Source organism: Simochromis diagramma, unplaced genomic scaffold (genome assembly GCF_900408965.1).
Source record: "Simochromis diagramma unplaced genomic scaffold, fSimDia1.1 OVJJ01000564.1, whole genome shotgun sequence".
In the NCBI taxonomy this organism is placed as follows: Eukaryota; Metazoa; Chordata; class Actinopteri; order Cichliformes; family Cichlidae; genus Simochromis; species Simochromis diagramma.
The window spans coordinates 257,668-266,707 of record NW_024386886.1 but is presented as its reverse complement, the minus strand read 5'-3'; the positions used below and the strand labels follow the sequence as shown (position 1 = coordinate 266,707).

At 45.3% G+C, this 9,040-nt stretch overlaps 3 long non-coding RNA genes across 3 annotated transcripts; 1 reads left to right on the top strand and 2 right to left on the bottom strand.

Moving 5' to 3' along the window:
* Positions 1–655: 655 nt before the first annotated feature.
* On the bottom strand, positions 656–4,713 carry LOC120734733. The gene is made up of 3 exons (XR_005696095.1): positions 4,302–4,713; positions 1,175–1,195; positions 656–840 (listed from the first exon to the last, which is right to left on the bottom strand). It is a non-coding gene; the product is annotated as an uncharacterized LOC120734733 (long non-coding RNA).
* On the top strand, positions 1,221–2,786 carry LOC120734734. Its single transcript, XR_005696096.1, has 2 exons — positions 1,221–1,604; positions 2,634–2,786. It is a non-coding gene; the product is annotated as an uncharacterized LOC120734734 (long non-coding RNA).
* A 2,125-nt stretch (positions 4,714–6,838) lies between the features above and the next one.
* LOC120734721 lies at positions 6,839–8,785 on the bottom strand. Its single transcript, XR_005696084.1, has 3 exons — positions 8,685–8,785; positions 8,230–8,356; positions 6,839–7,271 (listed from the first exon to the last, which is right to left on the bottom strand). It is a non-coding gene; the product is annotated as an uncharacterized LOC120734721 (long non-coding RNA).
* Between the last annotated feature and the right edge of the window lie 255 nt (positions 8,786–9,040).

Below are 9,040 nucleotides of genomic sequence, written 5' to 3'. Positions count from 1 at the left end.
CTCTTGTCAAATCCCAGTTGCAAAGCAGCTGCCCTGCTTCTTTCTGTGTGCTTTGGTGTGTGTGTGTGTGTGTGTGTTTGTGTGTGTGTGACAGAGAGACAGACAGACAGACAGACAGAGAGAGAGAGAGAGAGAGATACAGATCAAAAAGCACTGAAATTCTAATTTTGCACTGCAGACCGCACAGCTGTCTGTGTGTGTGTGTGTGTGTGTGTGTGTGTGACAGACAGACAGACAGACAGAGAGAGAGAGAGAGAGAGAGAGAGAGAGAGATACAAATGACAGCGGCAGAAAGACACTGTTTTATTTGTGGTAACCGATGATGTCTTGCTATCAAATTGTACAGTGCATCCTGAAGCCATATGTGTTGACCAGGAGATGACACAGTGCTCCAAAGGCCTGGTTCTGCTGCCTCCTCCTCCACCCACCTGCTGCAGACGCTTCTGCGAAGGGAAACTGCTACATGTTATGTCACCGATCCCTGCCATGCTGCGTGTCTAACGACCCGGCAGGGCCTGCTGAGTACAGTGGTGGTGGAATCAGCCCCATCGGACACTCCTATCTGCCACTTTGACCTTTTTATTCCGTCAAAACCCCCCCGTAGACACCACTTTCATCCCTCTACGACACTTACTTTCCCAGTTATTCCATTTTATTCCGTCAAATTTTGACCCATTTACACCAAGTCCAGAACCGTTGGTGCTATCGACATGGGGTCTTCACCAGGGTGTCCAGAGGACCCCAAAACCCCCCCGTAGACACCACTTTCATCCCTCTACGACACTTACTTTTCCAGTTATTCCATTTTATTCCGTCAACTACTGGCTATTACCCCCTAACCTAACCCTAAACCTCCTGCAAAGGTACTCTGAACCATGCCATGTTGGGCACCTGCGGATGCGCCCGCACACGGGCAACGCAATGCCAGTGGAACCAGGCCCTCTGCACCTTCCTTTCTCCAACTGGGACCCTTTTGTCCCATCCTTTTTGGTCCGATTCGCCATATCTCCAGAACCGAAGAAGCCATCGGCGTGACCTCTTTGCCACAGCGTCCGGCACCCACTAAAACCCCCACCTAGACACCAACATCAGCCCTCTACACCTCTTAATTTTTCAGTTATTCCACTTTTGTCCCATCCTCTCCTGGCTTTTTCCCCATAACCCCTAACCCTACCCTAACCCTAACTCCCTAACCCTAACCCCTAACCCTAACCCCCTTCCCTCCTCCTTCTTTTAACAGGATCTTAATAAAGGTTTTATTTGAGGATTTATTGTTTTAAATGGCTTTTATTTTTTAGTATTTACATCTGTCCTTTTCTTATGTGTTTTGAAATATGTTTTGTAGCCTGTGGATAATGGAATGTACATGATTAAGAAAGTGATTGTGAATGCACCATGGGAGGAACACTGTCATGTGACCCGGTGTGACCTATCCTGAGGAGGGCCCACATAGGTGGGCGTCCCTCAGAGAATCATTTAACTGCTGTCTTGTCTCTCCTGGTCTCACTTGCGCTGTTCCCTCTGAAGAAGCGAGAATAATCGCGAAACGTTAGGGATGCCTCTCAGACCGGCGTGAGCATGGATTTTACCTCCCCCAGAATAAGGTAATTAGTTTTTTAATAGTTTTTTTAGCCCTAGTTTTTAGTGGGAGTGAAACACACTTTTGTTCTCCCATTGAGGGCTAAATTGGATAATTGAACCAGGGAGTGAGGAACTTATGCTTCCCACTTTTTTATCTTAACCTTTTAAACTTAACTCAGCGGAAATAAGCAAATTAGCCCTTCCGACTGAGAGTTTTAATATTGAATTGGGAATAAGCAAATCTAGCCCTCCCAATTCATATTTTAAAGTTTTAGTGGGACTAAGCAAACTTGGCCCTCCCGGTTTTAAGACTGTCCTCTGGGGGAGAGGAAGAGAGTCATTGAGCCCTGACTTTAGGGAGATTTTATTCCTTTTAATCCCTTTTTTTCTGGATTTTAAGAGGGGAGCTCTAATGTTTTTTTAGCCTGTAATTTCCTGTGTGGCATAAAGAGATTGCAGTGTGTGAATTAACCACAGTCAACCTTGAACTCCATGAAACTACACCGTGTAAAGGAGTAACATTAAGAGGGGACTTGGTTTAAGGACACTAAAAAAGTATAGCACACTGCACAGAGGCCCAGGAGCAGCAAATGAAGATGAAGCACATCAGGGTGATTCGCCCTGACTGCTATTGTTCATCACACATGTTAGAAGACTGTTCTGATAAGATCCAGTGGAGCCTAACCACAGATGTAAAGGCAGGTGAGTTCCCTGGTAAGAATTTTTATCTTGGAGTCCAGATTAATGGAGGTTGGAAGAAAAGGCTCAAAGGCTGGTCTGAGAGGGGAGGCGGGGCCTGGGGGAGACAGGGACATATGTTTTGACATTCTATTAGTAATTTTAAGCCAAGAAGGCTCTTAACATGTAATGCACAATATGAATATGGTCAGGTGTTATTTTAATTTTTAAGGTTTGGGGAGGAGGGAGGGAAGGAAAATAATGAGGGTGGGGTTAGGTGGATTATGTTTTAATAAGATTGCTTTAATGAAGTGATTTTATTGGTCTTATTGGTCTCTTTTAACTTCTTTTTTTTATCTGGCCTGGCTCAACAGGGGCGTCTACTCCACATGGGAAGATATATGATAAAGATAATTACAGCCGAAACAGGCAGTACATTGGGGAGATGATGAGAAATGTCCCAAATTGTGACAAGGCGGTCTACATAGGAGTAAATACTTCATGTGACTGCACAGATCCCCCTTTATTCTAATATATCAATAAAGTGAGGCATGATTTGAGGCGCCGTAGTTGAACTTAACACTGCTGCCATTGAAAAAATCAAATCACATAACCATGTGGAAGTATGACTTAGACAAAATGGATACTTTGGGGAGTGGGCTAGATTCTTTTAAAGAGAAAAATTTAGGCAAATTGACCTTAGGACCACCCAGGATGAAGATAATTTTAACATAAATATCATCCTGTGGGTTTTAGAGTTGGACAGCTTCATTGAGCTAGTCTTTTAAATCCACTTTGGACAGCCTGGCGGTCAGTGGAATGGTCTTGGTTTTAATTATAATTCCCTGTGCAAAATGTTTTTTTAGCTTATTAATACATTTTTTAACATCGTGAGAGGTGAAATAGGTTAGTGCTTTTAGGTTTTTTAGGTATAATTATTTATGTTTTAATAATTATTTATGGTTTTTTTTAAAGTTTTTATAAGTAAGCCTAACCCAAGTAAGGGGATTAGTAAGGTTACCAATATGTCAGCAGATCTTCCTTAACCTCCAACAATGTACTAATATGGATGTGTAAATAAAAGTGTTGAAAAATGATTGTGTTTGCTGTGTTCCATAACAGCTGCATGAATTCTTATATTTACTAACTCCACAAATTAAAATTAAAATTAATTTTCTTATAAAAATGGGTGAGATTTCCCCTATGGAGGTGTGGGAGGGTCTGTTCGCATGTTGGTTTTTAGTTGAGTTTTTATATATATATATTTTTTAAAAACTTTTTTATTAAGACCTGAGCACTTTTAGCCATTTCCCTTGATAAATGCAATCAAACAGGGATTATACATTGGCATCCTCGCCATATGCCATCATGAGGGATGCCACCAAGACTCACAAAAAAAAAAACAAAAAAAAAACACAGAGGTGAAGCACATATGTAACACTACAAGATCATAAGGAGAAGAAGGGTCCAGTCGGCCGCCTAGGACCGTGCAACAGAGCTCCAAATGGAGACAACTAAGACTTAATCTCCTAATACCTAACCCCTAACCCTAACCCCTAACCCCCTAACCCTAAAGGAAATTAAAGAAGGGGGTGCCATTAAAACAATAAAAACAAAGAAAGTCAAAGAAAAGAAAGGACAAAACATTAAGAATATTAAACAGAAAAATAATGAAACGGAAAACCCAAGAGTGGCAGGAGACAGCACACTATAAAAGCCAAGAGAGGCACACAAACAACACACATAGACAGACACGTTGGGCCAGCCTGAGGAAGGCCTATAACCGGCCGAAACGTCGCGACGGCCCAATGACACATAATTGCACCATCAAAACACAAATCAAAATTATAATAAAAACCTAAGTATGGGTAATTTTTGGAAACGGGATTGGGACATCATCACCGGTCCGTTGGACGATCACAGCCTTTTGGGGCATGCTATGGGGGACTTTGACGCCCGGGATGGGAACAGGTATGGACAGTGCATTGGAGCCCGGCCCCCTTCGGGGACCGGACTCCCAACTTGATTTCCCCTACCCTAACACTAGGGGAAACAAGTGCCAAGCCCTAACCATAACACTAGGGGGAACCAGTGGGAAAACCTAAGAAAACATCACCAAACACTAGGGAAAACAAGTGGCAAACACAAGGGGAAACAAGTGCAAGTCACTTCCTTTGACTTCACAAAACATGTCAGAAAAGTTAGCAAAAATGCTAATGCTAAGCTAGCCCAATGCTAAGCTACCACCACAGGAAACAGTGGGGACTCACTTACCCTTACTTCAGGAAGCACCTCAGAAAAGTTAGCGAAAAAGCTAATGCTAAGCTAGCCCAATGCTAAGCTAACACCACTGGAAACAGTAGGGACTCACTTACCTTTACTTCAGGAAGCACCTCAGAAAAGTTAGCGAAAATGCTAATGCTAAGCTAGCCCAATGCTAAGCTTAACACACCAGGAAACAGTAGGGTCTCACTTCCCTTTACTTCAGGAAGCACCTCAGAAAAGTTAGCGAAAATGCTAATGCTAAGCTAGCCCAATGCTAAGCTAGCCCATTTATAGCGATGACAGAACAACAAAGCATCATGGGAACAAGGAAGTAGGCTCCGTTCCATCATTTGCATATATCGCCCATCATGCCTCTGAACAACCTACAACACACCAAACCATGATACTGAAGGGCATGTCGAATGGTGACCTCTGCTGGCAGCCAGCAGTGAATCATACCCTGACTGGCCACCAGGGTATGCTTTACCCTTGGGATTGGAGCCTAAAAGGCAGCCCCCTGCACTCACTGCCTTTCTGGTTCTGGTCCCAGCTACAGTATCTGCCCTCACCCGTTGCTAGGACAGATACGGATCGCATAATTGGCATCCCGGTACGATTCCGCATCCGCTGATAGGTCACATGACTATGTTCAGTCACCTGACCAAAAATATTCCGTCACATGTTGGGTCACCGATCCCTGCCATGTTGGGTATCTAAAGACCCGACAGGGCCTGCTGAGTACAGTGGTGGTGGAATGAGCCCGATCGGACACTCCTATCTGCCACTTTGACCCATTTATTCCGTCAAATTTTGGCCGATTTTGCCCTAAGTCCAGAACCGTTGCTGCTATCGACATGGGGTCTTCACCAGGGTGTCCGGAGGACCCCAAAAACCCCCTATAGACACCGCTTCCATTCCTCTATGACACTTACTTTTCCAGTTATTCCATTTTATTCCGTCAACTACTGGCTATTACCCCCTAACCCTAACCCCGTCCTCCTGCCTTCGAAAGAGGGGGGAGGAGTCAGTCTTCATTCCCTAACCCTAACCCTGGCCTGTTCACTTACTCACACCAAACTCCTAACCCCTAACCCTGACACACCTGCTGGGAGGCTCTATGTACCATCCCGGTGCCGTCAGGAGGCCTTGCTCTGGGCTCATTCCTCCCTGCTCTCTGGTCACCCGGGGCCCGACAGGACCCTCCAACTCCTCCTTCGTGCCTTCTGGTGGCCCTCCATGACTCGGGACGTCCGTGAATTCGTTTCCGCCTGTGACACCTGTGCTCGGGCCAAGTCCTCCACTCAGCCGCCCGCTGGCGACCTTCGCCCTCTCCCTGTGCCGGGACGTCCCTGGTCCCATGTCGGCCTTGACTTTGTTACCGGCCTCCCATCCGTGGACGGTCTTGACACCATCCTCACCTTTGTAGACCGGTTTTCTAAGGCGGTGCACCTGGTCGCTCTGGCCGGCCTCCCTTCCGCCAAACGGACGGCCAAGCTCCTCCTGGACCATGTCGTCCAGCTTCACGGGTTCCCCAAGGACATAGTCTCCGATCGGGGGCCCCAGTTCACCGCCAGGTTCTGGAAAGCCTTTTGCCGCCTGATTGGAGCGTCTCCCAGCCTCTCGTCTGGCTATCACCCTCAGACCAATGGGCAGGTTGAACGGACCAATCAACAGTTGGGGCGCTTCTTGAGGTGCTTCGTCTCCGCCCAACCGTCGCTTTGGCCTCGTTACCTGTTGTGGGCTGAGCTGTCTCATAACCTTCACGTCTCTTCTGCCACCGGTCTCTCGCCCTTTGAAGTCTGTCATGGTTTTCATCCTCCTATCTTCAGCCATCAGGAGGCGGAGGTTGACGTGCCTGCTGCTGAACGGATGGTCCGCTGCTGTCGTCAGGCCTGGATCAAGGCGCGGGCTGCCATTTCCCGAGCCAACGCTCTGTACACCCAGCAGCATCATCGCCGCCACCGCCCAGGTCATCCATTCCAGCCGGGGGATCGCGTCTGGCTCTCCACAAGGCACCTGCGGCTCCGCACCGGGTCTAAGAAGCTCACTCCCAGGTTCATTGGCCCGTACGAGATCACTGCCCGGCTCAACCCCGTGACTTATCGTCTCTGGCTTCCACCCGCCATGAAGGTCCATCCGGTTTTCCACGTCTCGCAGCATAAACGGCGCGTCACTTCCTCGCAAGACCTCATAAAGAGCACAATTATAGAAAAAAACCAAGAATCAAACAAAATAAAAGAAACATTTATTTATTAAGGTTTCTTTGACTATCTCAACAACAGAGATAATGACTTCATCAAAATGCATCGGCTACAAATTATTATTTTTTGTCTGACATTTGTGTTTAGATCTCTAATTTATTGTATAGTATATTGTTTTAGACTAGAAAGGAAGACAGCTTATGAAAATAACCTCATAGAAACCGAATCAATACATTCTTTAAAAATGGACTGGTACAATAAGCGCCTCACTGAATGCACTTCAGTGGCATCAAACATCAGATTGTGGCACCACAACAGTTTCCATGCAGAGATTCCGTTTTACATTTGCATGTGAGCAGATTTCTCCACAAGAAGTAAATTCCCGCAAGTAAAGCAAATGCCAAGAAAATACACTTCTCTCTTTTGATTGCCAGCTTGAAGCCAAACCACCGTGCACTTTGAAATGTCAAAAGTAAATCGGGGATCACCTGAGAAAAATCAATGACTCTGTCTCTCCGGAGCATTGGCATCTTCCTGTGCGGTGTCCTGTTTATGGAGAGGCTTCAATATGGATGAAGAACACTTTGATTTGTAAATAAATGAGCCTGAAATTCTATTGAACTGCCTGAATGATTCATATGATGAAATTATGCTCCTTTCTATGTAAAATTGGTCTCACCTGGCTGGCACAATGGAAAGCAGTGAATTGAAACAAGCATGCACACATACACCTAAACACACACACGTGCAGTATGGGTGCTGAAGTGGGAGACGGTGGCAATTTAAACAGCTTCTGTTCCTGGGGATATTTACTAGCTTCTTGCTAAAAGATGCTGACATTCAGCTTACTGTCAGGTGCCAGCAATGTGTGTGTGTGTGCGCGCGCACGTCTATGTGTGTCCAAGTATAATGAGTTTTTCTTAAAGTAATGGGTATGTTCACACACAATTAGCAGCTTTGTTATGTGCCTCTCTGCATCAGGCTGCATTATAAAGGTCCTGCTGTCACTTGGACTGCACTGTGCTTTACATACAGTTCCTATTTTAGCCACATGGGGGCACTTAAGCACCAGAAATAAGAAGCATTGCACACACAGGGCGTAAGTCTGGCTTCACATTCACAGACTCATGGCTGTTGTGAAGGACACCATTTTTCATTAAATGTATGTGTGCACAGTAGTGTTTGGATTGGTACTTATAGACCACCTTTCTACTCAGCTGACCACTAGGAGCGCTTTCTGCTGCAAGGTTCATTCACCCAACCACACACACACTCACACAATGCTTTTATCTGTGCCTGAGCACTCTGTAACAGTCACACATATCAGGAGCAACGTGGGCTTTAGCATTGTGCCCAAGCATACTATAGCGACTGCTCTAACACATGAGCTACAGCCGCACCCACAAATAATTTCCAATAAAACTGCAGTAACACAGGAGGTGCAGCTGAATGAGAAAGACTTCAAGTAAAACATCATATTGTGATTTGTGATGCACAAACTCACATATTTGTAGTTTGACAGCGTCCTGCTGGTGGATTTTCCAGGAGAACTGACTTAACCTCTGCCTGTCTGTTGTCACTCAATAGATGCCAGGATGGGGCTCCATCACTCACTCATGCTGCATCAGTGTCTGAAACACATGCACACAGGTTCAGTATCCATGTCTTCAAAAGACACCAAACTGACTCCATTTAGCATTGAGATCTTACTTCTTAACTATAACCATTGTTTGCCTTACTCTAACCTTAACTTATCCCAAACAAACACAAATCAGCTAATAATGTAGCTCTCTCCTCTCAGTACAACTGATACCTGTTGAATTCACACACACTTGCTGGTATGCTCAGTGGTGTGTGTAACCAGCAGAGTTCACATGACCACTAGGAGGTTTACGAAAATGAACAACAGTTCCAGACACCCTTTATGCCGCTGACTTCACCCGAAATGTTCGCACTCACCTCATGGAAACGCTTGCATCAAGCATGTCGCAACAAATTTTTTAAGTGATCAACAATAACAGCAGAGCTCCTCATCACTGAGTTCATGTTTGGAACTTTGGTTTCTGTTTTGTTTTTTTGGAGGTGTGGTCCTAAACGTTTGATCAGCTGTAAAACAGCCTGTTTCAGTTTAAGCGTTGTTTTCAATTAAATGCGTGCTCAAAAGATGACCTTATCTTCATTTCTTCTTGTTGCATGTTGAAGCTCTACTTGGAACCTTGTTAAGATCCGACCATGCAAAGTAGGGATTTTTTCAAGTGGTCTTTAACTTTTGATGGGGACTGTATTTGTCTACATTGTTAGGCATTTGCTGAAAC